This window comes from Leopardus geoffroyi, chromosome C2 (genome assembly GCF_018350155.1).
Source record: "Leopardus geoffroyi isolate Oge1 chromosome C2, O.geoffroyi_Oge1_pat1.0, whole genome shotgun sequence".
Lineage (NCBI taxonomy): Eukaryota > Metazoa > Chordata > Mammalia > Carnivora > Felidae > Leopardus > Leopardus geoffroyi.
In genome coordinates this window covers 118,187,330-118,206,420 of record NC_059333.1, presented here as the reverse complement: position 1 = coordinate 118,206,420, position 19,091 = coordinate 118,187,330, and the positions used below count along the sequence as shown (strand labels likewise).

The 19,091-nt window shown below is 38.0% G+C and overlaps 1 pseudogene; it reads left to right on the top strand.

Annotated features, from left to right (window-relative positions):
• Positions 1-9,260: 9,260 nt before the first annotated feature.
• On the top strand, positions 9,261-9,348 carry LOC123576336 (annotated as a pseudogene).
• Positions 9,349-19,091: the final 9,743 nt, after the last annotated feature.

Here is a 19,091-nt window from a genome sequence, read left to right as displayed (position 1 = left end):
TATTGGGGTAATTTTCTCCTTTCCCTACAACCACATTCCTAGCCTCTGACCTCCCCCAACACACACAGATGCCAAGTCCATGTTTTCTGGCATTGCTTGTATGCCTTCATGACTATGGCCCCTAAGAGTTGGCGCTTTACCCATGGCTCTCCTTATTGGTCTTTAAAAGTTCATTACTCCCTAAGGGGTAGTAACAGCTCCCCACTGCTGATTATCTTGGGCTCCCGCATCTCACTTTCTGACTTTCTTGTCTTTGCCCACACCTCTGTAAATCAGTCCTTTCAGTAAAGTCTTCAGTTGAGCCATCTGACTGCAATTGTTTCATGCTGGAACACTCACTGGTGCAGTCACCATTCAATAAAATGCAACATTAGTCAACTCTAAGTTTAAATATAAATTAAATGCATATTCACATAATAAGCTACTTAAAACTATTTGTGGAATAAAAGGTTAAAAGGCTCAATGTTTTCTTAAATTCTTACATTTTTAAACAAAATCCTGAGGCCTCCTTATTGCATTCACATGTATTCTTTAGTGTTCACCACATTCTTTTTGCTTCCTAAAGTCTTTCATCTTTTTTTATGACAACCTGATGAATCATACATCTGTCATTATTATAGAGAACCTCAGTGTAATAGGAGGTCTAAGAATAGCATATGTAGTAACATAAAATTACACAATACACTGCCTCATTCAGGACCATGCAATCACATACATCAGTTCATGTAAGTGGTCAGGGGACCACACAGACTTCCATTCTCAACTAGTAACTTTTTAGCAAACTGCCTACATATCTCTAATAGGTATCTCTGGAAATAGTATTAGGTAAAATCACCTATAAAATATTTAGACCTAGAAAATCAATTTTCACAACTAAACCCCCTGATATATTGAGTTTCTGGTCAGCTGATTAGAGAATCAACACACTTCTAGTACATTCCTTTCCTTTTTTTTTTTTTTTTTTAATGGAACAATATTTGTTTCTCGGTATACAGTGTGGATTTAGTGCAAAAGTTACACAATACGTATACCCCATGGGGATTTTAACAAGAAGAAATAATTTAAATAACAAGGAATCTAAAAACATTTTTGTTCAGGGTTTTTCCACTCCACTTTGTAACTTTTACAACAAGGGGTAGAGGATATTATCCTGCAAATGGAATAAGAAATGAGTTCTCACCCTGACTCCTTAACCGTAACAATGTATAAAAAACTTTTCTGGGTTAACATTTTCTCTAAGACAGTTGGATCAGAAATCCATTAAGATCCCTTTCAGGGTTTGCTATACTCTGTCTATAAATTGACATTTTTCTCTTTACTGTCCCAGCAGGAAAGCCTAAGGGTTTCTTATTTTCACAGGAGGGAACTGCCTAGGGACAAAGGAGGGAGGGGTTGAATGTCAGGAATGCTGCTTTAAATCCTAAATATGCCAAATAACTACACTCACTCTTTCAGGACTAACACCCTTCTTTCAAATAGTTGTGGGTGGCCATGGGCCACAGAAGGCATGATGGGAGACCTTCCTCAGACTAGCTCTGTTCTCACTGCCTTTTAACAATGATGAGGTAAGTTTCACTCTGCCTGTTACCGGAAATCTGAGAAAATGCCCACAGATGTCTTCAGATGGTACCTGGACCTCCTTGTGATCTCCAAGGGGTCTATGTCCACCTTTGACCTCATAAAATAGGGAATTACTTCACCTCTAAACTTTAGTCCTTTCAACATCTAGTAAATTCTCTCTGAAAACAGCTACTTTTGGTGAGTTTTCAGCCATCACTTTGACTGATTTTAGTCACCTGTGAGCATTCATTGTTAGTGTTTCTGTTTCCTACCTTGACTGCCATCAGTAATCGGTCCCCTTCCCTTTAATCTTGTAGAAATAGTCCTTGCTATCCAGGAGTTCTAGTTCACAGCTTCCTGTGCTTGCCAGATAGGAAACGAGGGATGACTAATTTGTTTTCTAAGAGGGACTGGGGATGGCACACAACCCTATCTCCATGGAATCCTTGGAAGTTGAACAGTTACCATCCCTTTTCCTAAGGGCATTTTACCTGCTAGTTTCTCCATACCAAACACACGCCTGAAATACAATAGGAGAATAGGAAGAATCTGGTGGATCTTCACAGAGCAGAACAAAGGGCAGGAATTTTAACCTTAACTTAATTTTTCATCATGTACCACAGAAAGGTTGGCTATAGATCTTGGCAATTGGCTCATAAAGATCTTTTTCCTTTCCTCCTTCCTCCCTCTTCCCACTCAATTTCTCTCCTTTTCTCTCCTTCATAATTCTCCCTCCTCTTCTTCCCTCTTCTACCTACTAATCTCCTTTCCCAAACCCCTTCCTTAGAAAATCTCCCTCTTCTCTTTTGTCTTACAAATTCAAGCTTCCCACTCTTTCTTTGAGCTAATGAAGTTCACATGAAAAAGAGATATGCTCCTGTTAACATCTAAACCAGTACCCTAGGTGAAAGGATCTCGTCCTCTAAGCCATCAGGAATGAGTGGAGAGATCTGAGAGGATGCTCTGTCACTCTCAAATCACACACTCTCTAACAAACAGACGGTCAGGTTTTCAGCTGATCCTGTGGTACGTGACCCTGATACACAGTGCCTCCTTTATTACTGCTCTCTGATGACACACACAAACATGGTGGAGACCAATATTACAGATTTTTCAAAAACAAACATAGGTCCTGCTAAAAGAATAAAGCATGTCCTTGATAATGGAATTTTCATTAAACTCACAAAAATATAATTCTTCGTAATCCAAAAGGATGAATTATTTGAAATTCTATGACACCTCCTAGCCAGCCATTCACCTTATGAAGATGAGTTGTAAAGAGAAAAAAGCAGACCCTGTCTTACTCATCGAGAAGCATAAGATCCTCTGGGAAAAACAGGATTCAGAAGATCAAAGTTACATGCAAAAGGGACTTTTACAATCACTAAAATGAAAAGATTTTACTGGAGTAAAACATAAAAGGTGTTTTGCACATCCCAAATTACTAATAATGAGACATTAAAATTCATTTTTCACTTACTGTCCCTTTGTTCACTAGATAACAGCCTTAGATTTTCTCTTACCAACACCTTCATCCAGATTTTTTTAAATTTTTTGTCTTGGTTGCAGAAAATACACACGCCTAGAAGTGTTTTCATTTTCTAGGATCTGAGAGTCCACACGAATGTTAATGGGTGTTTGATACACGGTTTAGAGTTATTAATATCCTCTGTAATCTCTCTACAGTCCTGAAAATGAATACTTTGTTGGAGATGGAAGAATGGAAGGTGTCTTTATGTAATGCACTCATTTATGCTAAAAAGGTATTTTTCAACAGGCTTCCCCAACATTTGGGGTTATAGAATCTTAGCTCAGGTGAAGATGACATCACACTAAAAGGTTTGTATTTGTTTTTCCACAGAGCACCTTAAATTCCATTTTTCTAATAATCTCACGAGTGCAGATCTAACACTCTGGCTGACCTTTATAGCCCCGAGACTTAATTGCAGATCCTCTATTCTTAAACTCTGTTGTCTGCTTCATTTCCCATTGCTATTTCCAGGTTTTTCTTTCTCTTTTTCTAATTGTTCCCCAATAGAAATGAGTCATGATTTGGTAGAATCAAAATGCTCTTAGCCACGGAAAAGTAAATAGAAGTAAATCCTGGAATAAGTGTGTCTGCTGAGTGGAATTATGTAACTCACACTCCAGTCTCTGCACAGGGACAAGAGGTACACATTACACAGAAGGTTGAGAAAGGAACTTTGACATTAGTTTTCATAAAGGGGCCCAGGGGAGAGAAAACCGATAGAAAGAAATGGTTATTATTTTAGGGCAGCTGTTCCCTGCCCAATCACTTGGACAAGTTTTAAGCCCTTTATGAAAAATGGTTCAGGGCCAGAAAATAGGTTGCTATTTTTTAAGAGACACTGGGTAGAAATATTGCTGTTCCTGGACTGAGGTAACACAGGGCAATGCAGATTGGAGAGTGTAATTCCTCCTCATCTACGCAGAACTTAGCACATCTCCAGCCCTACAGGGATGGGCGGCGTGAGACACAGCCTTGGACAGTGTCCTTCATATGCTCGTTGGTGTTCTTATAATATTCTCATTATGCACTTTGCCACCAACCATATTGGTGCTACACTTCTAGGAGCTTCACAGAGAAGTCAGAACAGGAAGGAATGGAGTTGATGGATGCCATCTGGTAATGCAAAAGACAGGTGTGTGAATTCCCACAAGGGCACCTCTGTGGTCCAGGAGAAACACCAGAGGGAACTGTGTGGAATTTCTGCATATGCAGTTGGTAAGACTAGACATTTGAGCTATGAAGATTAATGTGATTTCCTTTGTGTCCATATATAGTTTAGGACTGGTGATATTTAGGTAATAATTACCTACCAACAAAGAGGGTTCCAAGTTGAGGAGGAGTTACTCTATCTAGGATATCTCTGTATGAAAATTAGTTGGAGCCTTTAAAACCTTCTCATAAATGAAGTTATCACTAGGTCCAATTTAAACAGTTTATGCAAAAAAAATTACAAAAACTCAGGATTTTAGCTTTTAAAGGGCAATCAGAAAAAAAAAATGTCAGATTTTGAGTAACCGCTGAAAAAAGCTGGAAGCCGAGTTTTACCTGAGAGACAATTATCTAATTGGAAAAATCTGCCCAAGGGAAATGACTTTCAGAAGGAAAATGGAGCTCCAAAAGAAAAATGTTGTATCAGAGGACCATTGCTTCAGGTTGCGTATTTTGAACACTAGCAATAAAACTTTCATTATTGATAACTTCATGATCAGGGACCTCCCTGCAAGGCATCGCTTAACAGAGTTAAATAAAGAAAGGAACAATGAACCCAGTATTATCACTTGACCGTGATTAAATGCCAGAAAAAATAAAAAGGAATTTTTTGCATGCTGTTAGGGCATTACTGTGTTGGTAAACCTTTGCTGTTGATAAGAGGGTATAACGTTAAAGAATCCATTTTTGGGAACCAGATTGCCTACATTTAATTTTTTTCTCCATCAGTTTCTAATTGGATGTCCTTGGTTTTTTAGCTGTCAACTAGACATAGTAATAGCATCAATTTCACAAGTTTGTTATGATGCTTAAACTAACACATGTAGAATGAATGGAATGTGACCAGAAAAAACATTAAAAAATTATTTCTTTAAAGAACAATTATGAATTGCTTAAGTAAGTATATGTTAGACTTTTAAAAAATGGTTCCTTTATTATCAGCAAGTGTCTCTACTGCTGTGTTTTCATATTAATTAATTAAAAAAGGACATATGGCCACTTTAATCAGACTCCCTTAACTCTGATACAATGGAAAAGTGAGACATTTTAAAATATATCTGGCCCAATGAAGAAGGTTAACAGCCAAGACATTTGCAGTAACTCATAAGCATGTATTCTTGAGTGATGTCACGTCCTAAAGCACTTGCTCATCTGCCATTACTTGGGAACAGTAGCTTACGGCAGTCAAAAACCTGAAACTTCCACATGGCCATGGTTATGAACCAGGAAATAGGGAATTAAGCAGAATCAGAAAAGCAGATGTTGACTCTTAGTCAGGAGTCAGTACAAGACCTCACAGAAAGATAGAATGACTCATGGTTCTGGGCCTCTTAGAACAATGGCCAATGTGACTAACATGTTAACAAATTAAATGCCTTCTCCAGGGTAGTCAAAAAGAGGTCTTGGATTTCCCAATGGACATTTCAGTAAGCAAGACTGAGGTAAGGCAGAGAGAGATCCCAGAAGACTGAGACATTGGGGATTGCGAAGATTCTCGGGGTGGGAGGGAAGATAGGAAAATAATTCTGTAAAGCTGCCTTATTTACATTTTCATGTCGTCTGACTCTCCAATGTGCCTTGGAATCTAAGTTAGTACCAAGCAAATGAGGAGGAATCCCTGCTCTACAAAAGCTATTAGTTTGCTAGTTAGCTAATAATTGATAGACGAATGGAAAGATAGCTTATAAATAGGTAAATATATATCATTTAACATGCATAGAGATCATCAATTCAAGCATTAAACTCAGTAAGGAATAGCTCTGCCTTACTGATTTTCCATGTCACTGTCTCATAATTTGGGGGGAAACTCTCACCTATTATCCGCCTGCAGTGTTTTTGAGTGATCATGAAATGCCAAGCACTACGCTAAAAGACATGTATGCATTGCCAAGAGATTCGTGCGCATTCTGCAAATTCAAAGTGCTATTATTATCCCCATAGTATACATGGGAAGACTGAATCTCAGAAGGTAAAAGTTCATCTTCCAAAATCAAACAATTCATACATGCGGATTTGTGATTTCCAACCCAGGTCACCCTGATTCCCTCCTGAGTGCTTAGGCTTTACCAGAAGCTACCCTCAAGTCAAGTCTTGAGATTTTGCAGTGGATGCCACCTGGCGAGCTTCCAGAAACCCACATATGGCACCAATTCAGTAAGAATATCTGGAGTGCAACTCAGACATTTGTGAGTTTTTAAAGTTCCCCAAGTGAGTCCAATGTGTGGCTAAGGTTGAGAACACTCCTCTATTCCATTTAAAATTTCATAGCTTTGATTTTTTTCTTTATCTAAAATTTCCACAGAGAATCACGTGGCCTCCTATTTTCATAAATGAAAAAATATTTTTCTTGAAAATTTATGTCCAAATGCATGTCTAACTATTCTCAAAACTCTGGAATGCTCCTAGAAAGCCTAATCCAAATGCTTGTTTCCTACTTTCATTTTTAATTAGTTCATTGCTTTTTATCTCACGGATCAGAGTATTTAAATACTTAAGTAAGTTTACAGTGATCAGTAGCATGAATGATTAAGGGTTGAGAATTTGCATCTGGCATGTTAGGTTTGTGTCAAAATTAAGTAGCATAGAAAGGAGTCTCAGAATAATGCCTGCCACATAGTAAAACACTCAATAAATTTTAGTTATTAACATTGTTATTTTGTGCATGACAAGAGAGTATGTTCCCCTTTGTCAGGTGTATATTCACTTAGTGGTAAGGATGTAATCATATCTCGTATGTGCCAACTCTACCCAAATCTAAAAGGTCACTGTTGCTCATCAGAACTAGGCACATCACGATCCTGTCACAGGGCTGGCAAACAGAAAACTTACCGCCAAGTTTCTTTTACCTTCGCTGTTGAAGGTGAGCCTCAAATACTTGGTCTGAACCAATTCTTCTGATCTGCCACTATTCCTGCCCACTTATTTTGTTGTCTTCGAACAGCACTCCAGCAATTCTGCTCCACTCCCAAGTCGATACTGTAGTAATTAAGACAAGTTCTAGGTCTGGCGTAGCACATGGAGTTTGCTACATGGTCTGGAGCCTCGCCCAGGGTCAGAATGTAGGGGGACCTTGCAGTGGATACAGTGGTGAGGTTGCAGGCTCTCAACAGTACACACTCAACAGAACTTTGACTCAACTGACACAGTAACATTTGTAGCATAACCTTACAAGGGCTTTCAATTTAGTAATGAACACTGTATCATATATTTGGCAGGTAGACTCCTTTTTTCTGCTGCTATTTTTTTCCCTGTAGATCTCAGCCTAAAGGCTATGGGATTTTTTTTTTTTTTTTAATGAATGACAGACTGTTTTGTATACATCTCTTCTTATCTCTGTGCTGCAGTATATTTTGCTTACGCCATTTATTTTCTTCCTTTTTCTGTTTCTGTCAACATATGCTATTCCATTTCACCTCTGAGAGGTACATCTTTTAAAGATGGCCAAGAAAATTTTAAAAGAGAATGTGAATTGATCGTCATGTACAGAAATGATTAGTTAGCTTTATTTTGAAATTTGAGAACCGTAATCAAAATTCCCATGGAGACAAAGATAGGGATATTCACAGAGGACCTGGTCAAGTTCTAGAGGCCATCCAGAAATTCCCTTCTTTTTTTTTTTTAATATTTATTTATTTTTGAGAGAGACAGAGACAGAGTGCGAGCAGGGGGCAGAGAGAAAGACACAGAATCGGAAGCAGGTTCCAGGCTCTGAGCTGTCAGCCCAGAGCTCGACACAGGGCTCAAACCCATGAACCATGAGATTGTGACCTTAGTTGAAGTCAGACCCTCAACTGACTGAGCCACCCAGGTGCCCCAGACATTCTTGAACAGAGAAAGTCTTGAGTCTTGAGTCTATGCAAACAGACAGTGGAGCATAATATCGATACAGGACATTAAACAGCCAAATGTACTACATTCTCTCAAAGCTCAGACGCACATAGTAGCTGAGGGATGTCTGATACCATCTCCTCTGTCCAGATGGCCAAGGCCAAGACCAAGGTGGCCTGCTCAGAGCCATGGCAAAAGCCTGTCAGTCTGGGCTTGTCCAGAAGTTTACCAAAGCAAGATGGGAAAAAAGCTCCCTGTTACTTGGAAATTAATCACTTGGCATTGGGGATATTTGTCACACATCATAAAAAACAGTACCAAGGAGTAAATTATGCACATTTGGAAAACACACCAAGCATTAAATTGTGCCTCAGTGTATTGACATGTCTTGGTAACCTTAAACACTTTGCATAATTTCGCAAATTGCCTACATCATACACAGTGAGTGGCTTGACTTGTTTACATATTTAAACAAGAGATTCTCATTCCAGCTTTATATGATATGATAATGTCATCTCCATTGGTATATGTGCATTAACAGTCCTTGCAATTTTATACTTCAGTGCCCATTCTCTGGAGGTACACATTTGTATGATACTGTAAGAGAAAAGACTTAAAATCTTATTATTCTAGTACTCACAGCCAAAATCAGATATTGACCACCATATCCTAAATCACACCCTATCTATGGTTTGTACTAGGTGTCATAGGACCCAATATTTTTACATTTCAGAACAAGAGTGGATATGACAGAGTTTTATACTAGGGTGGAGCTGAGCTGTTATGTATTATTCCATAATGCAAGAAATTTAGACCCATGTCAGAGCTAGAAAAAAATCCCTCTCAGTGTTCTTCAAACACTTCAAATGGTATGGCCTGTTAAAAGGAATCACACAGAACCTCAGTCTCTTCCATTCTAAATGGAATCATATCAAACCTCTTTCCCTCGGAAAATTCTTGTAAGGTTAAAATAATGTGATATAAAGAAACATCAGATAAATTAAATGGAGATTTATAATAGTAACATTATTGCTGGCTCTAGTAATAAAATAGCTATCTGATATTTCCATGAATGTTTTTTTCTCCAGCTTCATTAAAGAATCTTTAAAGCCATAATTATCTAAATAGTATAATCACTTCTCGGCCTTTTGGCTAAGATCAAACGTAGTATCTAAATAGTATAGCCATTATAATTTATGAAACTTTTGTTTCTAATTTTTTTTTTGAGAGAGTGCATATGTGCGCACGAGTGGGGGAAGGGCAGAGGGAGAGAGAGAATCCCAAGTAGGCTCCCTGCCCAGTAGGGAGCCTCAACCATGCTCTGTTGCACAACCATGAGATCATGACCTGAGCCTAAATCAAGAGTTGACTGCTTAAGCAACTGAGCCACCCCGGCAGCCCTGAAATTATGTTTTATGAAAGGTTTGCACACCTGATAGATGTTAATGTGCAAGTCATGTTTTTTCACGTGTGCTCAGAGATATGCCTTTATCCCTTACTGTAAACTAAGATCACAAACAATTTCCTACTAAGAGAACATGGTGTCCATGTGGAAACTTGGTCCTAACAACTAGGACCTTATAGTCCTTCAGGGTCTTCTTCTGAAGATGTTATCACATCTACCTCACTGAGGAAGGGACTCAATCATAGAGAGTGGGGACTAGTACCAAATCGCTCAAGTTTCTAATTCAACTGCTTTCAATAGCTCCTCAGGACCTCTCAGATCCACTGCTTCTCTCCCCTTTAGTTTTACACTTGTAATTACATTATTTACAGTCATCAATTAACTTGCCACAATTTTACTTTCATTGCCACGTAAATAAATGGATAAGTAGTCTTTAGTTCTTAACAGAGGCTAATAAAACACTGTCAATTTTTTGCCAGTGGTTTAAGATATTGAGAAGTCTCACTCCACAGATGCCTGATCCATATTTTCTCACTTCTTGGAACTAGGTTTCTCTCTCTATGCCAAACAGCAAGCCAGAAAGCGAGCAACTGTGCATGCTATGACTAGTTTTTTTTTGTTTTGTTTTGTTTTGTTTAATTAATCTATTTATTTTTGAGACAGAGCTGTCAGCATGGAGCCCAAGGCAGGGCTCAAACTTGCAAACCCTGAGATCATGACCTGAACTGAAATCAAGAGTAAGATGCTTAACCAACTGAGCCACCCAGGCATCCCATGACCAGCTATTTACCCAGCAGTGTGAACAACACGTTGGAAGTCCCTTTCTGTGCCAATGGCTTTAGCTTGTGCAAATCCCAGTTTCTAGCCTCAGTGTCCTCCCATGGATATGTTAGGGAGGAATCTCTCAAAACAGTTCTAAAGACATTCCAAATCCAAAGTGTTATCTGAATTCTCCTTGATATCATACTGGATAAATTTGAGCAACAATTTTAAACTTAGCAAACAAAAATGGTTTCTCTTCATAAAATTCAGTGATTAGTCAAATTATAGGGTGAAAAAAATAGGATGAGATTTCAGACATTCATTAATTGATTTTAATGTTATTCATTCATTCATTTATTCGTGTGTTCAGTTTGGACAGGAGGCGTAACAAAGTGATTTTTCACTTCTTATTCTATGGCACTTTATTATGATTGGTCTGTACCCAGCCACCTGTTCCTGTTTCCTCATTTTCCCTTAATCCTCCACCCCAAATATCACTCCTCTTCCCTCACAGGCACCCACACTGACAGGTCTTTTTTTAAGTTTATTTATTTTGAGAGAGAGAGAGCGCGTGTACACGAGTATGGGAGGGGCGGAGAGAAAGGGAGAGAGAATTCCAAGCAGGCTCCGTGCTGACGCAGCACAGAGCCCAACACAAGGCTTTACTCCACAAACCGTGAAATCATGACCTGAGCCGAAATCAAGAGTCCAACGTTTAACTAAACGAGCCACCCAGGCATCCCCCACACTGACACATTTAATGTATGTCCCTCTAAGCTATCATCTGTAAATTAACTTACCTGTATGTATGCCTGTAATACTTATAATTGAAATGCTTATAATTTACACAAAATGATTGCTCTGCCTTTTTCAACATAATATTTAGATCTTTATTTATTTTAATTTTTTAAAGTGTATTTATTTATTTTGAGAGTGAGAGAGCATGAGTAGGGGAGGGGCAGAGAGAGAGGGAGCAAGAGAGAGAATTCCAAGCAGGCTCTGTACAGAAAGTGCAATTCGATGTGGGGCTCGAACTCACACACGGTGAGATCATGACCTGAGCCGAAGTTGGATGCTCAACTGACTGAGCCGCCCACGTGCCCCTCTGTTTACATTATAATCTGCAGATCTATACCATTCCTTCTGACCACTGAACAGTATTACAAATGTTTTGTAGTCATTCACATTTTATCCCCTACTACTCTGATGTACTTGACAATTTAGGGACCATGACGCTATGACTACAACAGGTATACTAAACAGACTTGTCCTCCCTCAGTGGGGATTGGGAATTGGGCAGGGGTTGATGAAAGATGAGAGTAGAGAGACTATTCTTTTTAAACAGAAAAGAAAGAGGAAGCCAAATGTCACTCATCAGGGCTGCTGTAGCCAAAATGGAGAGAGGGGACAAGAACATTTCCTGAGATTAACTACTATAGTTAATCCACTCTGCTGTAATTTGTGTGAGTCCTGCCTGGCCTTGCCCATTAAGCCCACCCTATCTAGTTAGGCCAAGAAGTTAACATTTAAGCTTCTTCCTGAACCATCCTCATTTTCCCTTTTCCAATCTGTTTGGAATTCCATGCCCCATATTTCTGACCTTGTCTTCTACCTACAACTTCATGCATGCACTTTAAATCTGACAGCTGATAAAGTTCCAGCCAGACTCACATAATCCCCCTTGTCCTATGATTCACATTCACCCTTCAGACCACTGCATTAAGCCGCTCCAGGAAACAAGGAGATGTCTCAAATTCAAGCTTAAAGGCCATCACTGGTACTCAATATTTCAGCAGACTTTGCTGTAGTAAAAGGAATAGAAAAATATGGATCAAATAAACAAAATTGATAGTAATTAGCTGTCAAGGTTTGGGAGATATGAACGGTGAGATGCCATCCCTCTAGCAAAGAAAATCAATGGGTAGTACATTACTTTCCAAATATCTGATTAGCCTACCCTAATTGGACTATCACAAATCCATGAGAGATTTATTACAATACCCCATATTTCATCTTTACTGTCCACATAAGACAATGTGATTAATTGTCCTACATTTTCAGTCATCCTTAAAAATTTTCTAAAAATGAACTCATTTCATTGTGGTATTTCACCAAGGATTTTTCCTCCCTGGGTTTTTTTCAGTAATGAGGCTACACCTGAAAATAGATGCAGTAGGCGCTAATACAAAGAACGTTACATAAAGAGAAATTTTATTAGTTTTAAGTGAGCAGAGGATGTAACACTTCTCTGATGTGTCTACAGGAGACATTCTAGCTTCTTGTCACATATGCAGACCCTGTTTTGAATATGAAGAGTACAGTGGGGCGCCTGGGTGGCTCAGTCTGTTGAGCGTCCGACTTCGGCTCGGGTCATGATCTCGCGGTTTGTGGGTTTGAGCCCGGCGTCGGGCTCTGTGCTGACAGCCCAGAGCCTGGAGCCTCTTCGGATTCTGTGTCTCCCTCTCTCTCTGCCCACCCCCCGCTCACACTCTGTCTCTCTCTCCTTCAAAAATAAATAAACATTAAAAAAAAGAGAGAGAGTACAGTGATAACCTAATGCAACATGATCAGAGTTTCAACTCGGTTTCTTTTTCACTTTTCCTAGAAATTCCAAACCAGATTATAAAGGTTTGTAGACTATGAATGTAATGTAGTTTTTATTATTAGGTAGATGCTGTTTAATTTATTATAGTCATTAAATATCAAATCACAATTATTGCAAAAAGACACATACATATTTTAAAATACGCACATGCAGCATGCAGAAGAAAGCAAGAATTTAAAAAATATGAAATCAAAAGAAGAATTAGGAAAAACTCGCAAGTGGCTATTGCTATTCACCCATCTAGATGGGACTAGAATATCAATTATTTTGTGATTGATGCAAATAAAATAAAAATTTAGATCATATTTTAGTATTATTCTCTTGGATTTTTTCTATTCATTCTAAGTGAAGAGTAAGAAACTAATTCTGAGCCCTCATTATTTCTCTGTCTGCTTCAGTCTGTGCTCTGTCCTGCATAATATTTATCTTTTACCTTCCCCTGTGATTACAAACCAGGAAGGTTTTATTACTTAGAGGACAAGGCTAATCTTCAGCAAATCTGTTTAAACTGAGACATAAACTTGTCTGTTCAGACCCATGTTCCCTCACTCTCCGTCACGTGCCCTACTCTACGGATGCTTCTGTTGACATAGAGGGTTTAGGAAGAGAAATTCCACTTATTACTATCTATTTGCTTGATCCTACTCATCAGCGACCTAAACAATTATATAGATGTTTACCTAGTTTTCAAACACAAATTCTTGAACTCAGATGATAAGGTAGCTTCAATAGTTGCAGAAAAGAGATGGCCTATGGTGCTCTATATGCTGAACTGCTAGAAGCCTAAGCAGAGATATTCATCAGCATCATACTTACTTCACACAATAATCAGGGGCCACACACATTCACCTTTCTATCAGATTCCAGCAGGGATATCATTAAGATTCCCAGAATGTCATGACAGAAGTATGCCAAATGATATGGAACAGGCCATATACAAAAACCCGTGGGACACAGTAGGCTTAGATTGGGGTGCCTGGGGATCTTGTCAAGAATGTAATGATTAATGCTCTGGAGAATGCTTCCTAAGGATACTGATGTTCAAATGAGAAAATCAATCCAAACATATACAATCTACCGGTTTGGGAAATAATGAGATTAAAAATAAAATTATCAGTGTGCAAAGCATGACCAAGATATGAGGAAGATTCTGAAGCCTGTGCCAACAATATATCTGGGACTGTCAAGTTCTGCAGGTCCTCTGATCCTGAATATAAGGTCATTGTTGAGCAACATGGAGACTGACTATAAATCAACCAAGAATGAATGAAAACATAGGCCACCTCCTTGAGGTAAGGAACAGAGATTCTATTATGAAATGCTCATCTTCCATTCTCTTAATGGATTTTAACTCAAGGTACTTTAAAATATACTTATGCCTGTGTCCCACCCCTAGAGATTCTGACTTAATTAATCTGAAGTAAGACACAGACATGTAGGTTTTTAAAATTGCTGAGAAGTTCCTAGTATGGATTGATTCCTCACTTAAATAGGGAAGAAGAGTTATAGAAATTCCTGCAAGTAGTGAAGGGAGTGACTTCTTTGGTACAAATGTTTCAGAGATGCTTTCTTCAAGTTGTAAACCACCGGCCACCTGGGGAGGAACAGACTATAAAAGGACTGACACAGGTACTTGCTTGCACACCCGTCACAATTGGCTATTCCTGAAAGCATTATCCATACTTGTAGAGGAGATGCCCTACTGAGGCTGTACTCTCTTGTCTGTCATAAAGCAGACGTAGAAAAAAACAGCCTCAAGATCTCAGGCTTCTATTATTGAGAATAACTTTATTATATAAGAATATTGGGGAAGGAGTGCCAAAAAGGATTGACTATTTAATATTTAGACTATTTATTTGTGGGCTTTAATTTATACCCAGAAATTTAATAATGAGAAGGGATTCATACTGATTTTTACGTTGCTGGCGTTGTATTTGTGGTATTTATGTCATCATGGGTCACCTGCACAGTCTCTCATAAGCTATTTTGGAGCGTATAGCTGAGCATAATTTAACATGAAAAATAGAATAGAGAAAGAATTTGGGGCTCAGATTCTATGCTGCAATGGGTTAAGAGGACACACCAATGGGGATACAGGAGGACCCAGATCTTCTTGCTACATTTCCACTGTGATGCTGAACAAGCAATTTTTACTCAACAATTCCATATTCTAGAGAAAAGTGTCTACATTCTTCTTCATCCTATAAGTCACTCCTCCCCAAGACAGTGAATAATGATTGGCTCCTGTGACCAGTGAATTCTGCGGAAGTGATGTCAACTCTACTCAGCCTATCTCTTGCTTATGGCCCTCTGAGCCCCAGCATAGTTGAACTTGTTCACACAAGTTCCCAGATGCTGGGCAAACAAAATGCATCTCTCCCAGTAGGCCCAACCATGTCTCACTCTGTTTCATCTTCTGTGTCTGACACTCCACGAAGAACAGGGTGAGCCCCACTCTATAGGCTTATTGTCTTAAAAGAGAGCCTTGGGTCACCCACCACATTCTACCGTCCAACTTTACCAGCAATAAAATCTGATACATTAATTTGCCTCATTTTGCTGCTTGGGTCAATTTTTCAATTTGTAACAATGAAGAAAGAAAGATGAAAAAGTGAATAATCATGTTAGGACCCCCAAAACATTGCTAAAAGTAATTAAGTGACACTAGCAAATATTATGATTCCAATGTACCCATCACTAAAATGTTTTCAAGTTCAAGTGTCTATACCACTAAGATTTGCTTTGAAAGATCCGTATGTATACACATAAATGTGTGCATGTGTGTGTATGTATATAGAGAGAAACAGACAGACTGACGGAGAGAGAGCACTCTCAAAGCAGTTCATAAATAAATGTGTACTATGTACACGTAATATACATATGCACATATATCACATATACCATATATATAAACTATATGAGTATAATACATATATATATATATATATATATATATATATATATATATATACATGAGTGTATATATACATTAAACCAGTTTATCAATTAGGCTTATGAATTATTCAAATGTAAGATTCTTTACTTTGAAAATACTTTCTCACAAACTCTAGGAATCCTCAGTGAATTTATAGCATTTTTCTTTTTTTTTTTTTTTTTAATTTTTTTTCAACGTTTTATTTATTTTTGGGACAGAGAGAGACAGAGCATGAACGGGGGAGGGGCAGAGAGAGAGGGAGACACAGAATCGGAAACAGGCTCCAGGCTCTGAGCCATCAGCCCAGAACCGACGCGGGGCTCGAACTCACGGACCGCGAGATCGTGACCTGGCTGAAGTCGGACGCTTAACCGACTGCGCCACCCAGGCGCCCCTGCATTTTTCAAGAACATAAGAATTTTAGTGAAAAAAGCAAAGAGAAAACAAACAAATAACTCTAATTTATTCACCATAAAATCTGTAGCATGTCACTTGAAATCAGTTTCCTTTGCCTGATCTGTAAAAAGAAATAATATTAACAGATGCCCTATCAAAAACAATTATTTCAGGGTTTAAATAAATGGAAAAGAATCAAATCCTTATGTGAAATTCAAAAGACCATGTGATTGTTATTGTATTTACTTTCATTAAAAATAAACAAGAGCTTAGAATAAAAACCAGACTCTTCTTCCCAGCTGTTTGTGATCTTATCAACCATTGACAAATTAGAATGCAATTTAATAAACTTATCTCGAAAATTACATGCTATTAACAAAAGTTATATTCTCATCAAAGTTGTGGTAACATCTGCAAACACTTTTAACCCATTACTCAACAAATCACCTAATACCTAATATGTATTTACCAGCGCATGAAGGCACCGTGAAGTTAATGAGGTCAGAACACAGGCCCTAGAGCTGTACAGCCCTAGCTCAAATCCCTTATTAGTTCTGCAGTTTGACTGCTTTCCTTAACCCCCTGTGACTCAGTTTACTCACATATAAAATAATATCTACCTCATAGGGTTGTTTGAAGGACTAAATTTGATACGTATATATTAACAATTTAATACAGTACCTAGCAGATAGCACTCAACTCTTATTATTACTAAAGAAGTGTTTGTTATCTTGTTTTTTGTTAATGTTGCTTTTCATTTATTCCAAAATGTTATAAATATGCTTAAAATGCTAATGTCTTGATAATTTTGCTGCAATCTTCCTTCCTTGAACATTTCTGGCAAATCTCACCTTAAGTCCTAATCAGTCAATGAAAAAAAATACATATAATAGCTCAGAAAATATGACCAAAATTAAAAAGAAAATGAAAACCAACAATTTATCTGACCAAATATTATCTTGCTTTTTATATCACCAAGTAGCACAACTGACATTTTTCGCTAAATTGTCATTTTGAAACTTACATGACTAAATTGAATAGCTCTTTTGGCAGCTTATAGGCAAATCCTTAGATTCTGCTTTGAATGGCCAAGTCACAAGTCTATATATCAGTCCACTTGAGACTTTATTTTAATCACATACAATAGATTTATGATCCCTTTGATGCCAAATAAGCATTTCTGAAATCCTAGAAGATCCAAGCATCTGTCTTGTCTAAAAGTAATCACATTAGCACACTGATGAATAGTAAAAGACTTCTGCCAACTTATAAGCATTATACAGCAGAGAGAGAGACAGCCTCTATCAAACTCCTAAGAATATTGTTTTATTACAATTTATGGTGAATATACCTAATGTGCAGATTTTCCCAACACAACTTCACCCAACAAGATAGTGTATATTATACAACAGAGCCAACATCTACAGCACTATTCCAGTTTCCAAATTCATTCTTAGAAATCTAGAACTAGCTTTAACAGGTACTTCATCACCATTTGCAAGTTTCAAAGCTTGGAAATATGAAATAGTGGATGAGTTTATGGACCTTTTACCTTAAAACCTCATGTTCAGTGATAAATGATGATAGTGTGGCTACACTTGAAATCAACTATATCTTTGGATTCAACTCAAATACTCCTACTGAAGTTAAAAAATAAGGCTAAATTAATAAAATTTTAAACACCAAGTCAGACCAGTGCTTTACTATACCTAATGCTGATTATATCATTAATAAACCACTAGGGCTGTCTTAACAAAAAAACACAGACTTAAGCCCCAGGCTTAAACAGAAATTTAACTTTTTATACCTCTGGAGGCTGTAAGTCCAACATCAAGGTGTTGACAGATTTGGTTTCTCCTGAGGCTGTTCTATGGGGCATACAGATGACCATCTTCTTTGTTCTCACGTAGCCTCTCCTCTATGAACATGCACTCCTGTTGTCTCTAGAACACCAGTCCTGCTGTCCCTAAGGACATCAGTCCTCATGACCTCAATAATTACCTCTTTAAAGCCCTTTCTCTGAATATAGTCATATGGAGGGTTAGGGCTTCAATACATAAATTTGGGGGGAGATAAATTTTAGTCCACAATAGTATCTCTTTTGCAAAGTAAAATGTTAGCAGACAATAAGCTCATTTTATTTTCTCCCAAGTTCCAAGCTTCAAAATATCAGTGCTGATTTATACCACCCATGATAAAGTAAAAGTCATAAGCTTAGGATTTGCTAAGAATAGTAAAAGAGAGTTAGGAATAAAGATATTAAACCAGAAAAGAAAAATTTCTAATTAATCAACCAATATTTTTATCTGGTCATACAAAAGAGTCATAGAATTTAAAGACAAAAAAACATACTAATGTAAGGTTCCAGAATATCAACATAAATATCTAGTTAGTATTATGGGAGTAGATTTCTCAAGGAAGATGAAAAACCGGCATAGGCAAACAGTACCCAACTTTAACAAACACTAAGTCTGGGGCACTATGGATGGAAATGCTTTAAGCCATATACACAACCCTCCAAAAAAGAAAGTCATGCATACATATGTACAAAATGCTTTTTGAGCATAGACCCCCCCGCCCTTAAAGTTAACGATATGCAATCACATTTGAATCCATTATTGAATGCTTTTGTGATTTTTTTTTTCAAACAAGTGTTTCTCAAAATGCAACTAATAAGAAGTAGTAGTTTGTGGAGAGAAGTTAAGGGGGCAGAGAAGTAGGGGGACCAGGCTTCCTTCATCCCTCAAACACAGGTATGTATTGAGGTCAGATCACATGGAACACCCAGGAAATCAATCTGAGGACTGGCAGAAGGATCTCCATGGTTGGAGGGAGACTGGGTGGCAGGACTAGGTGCATG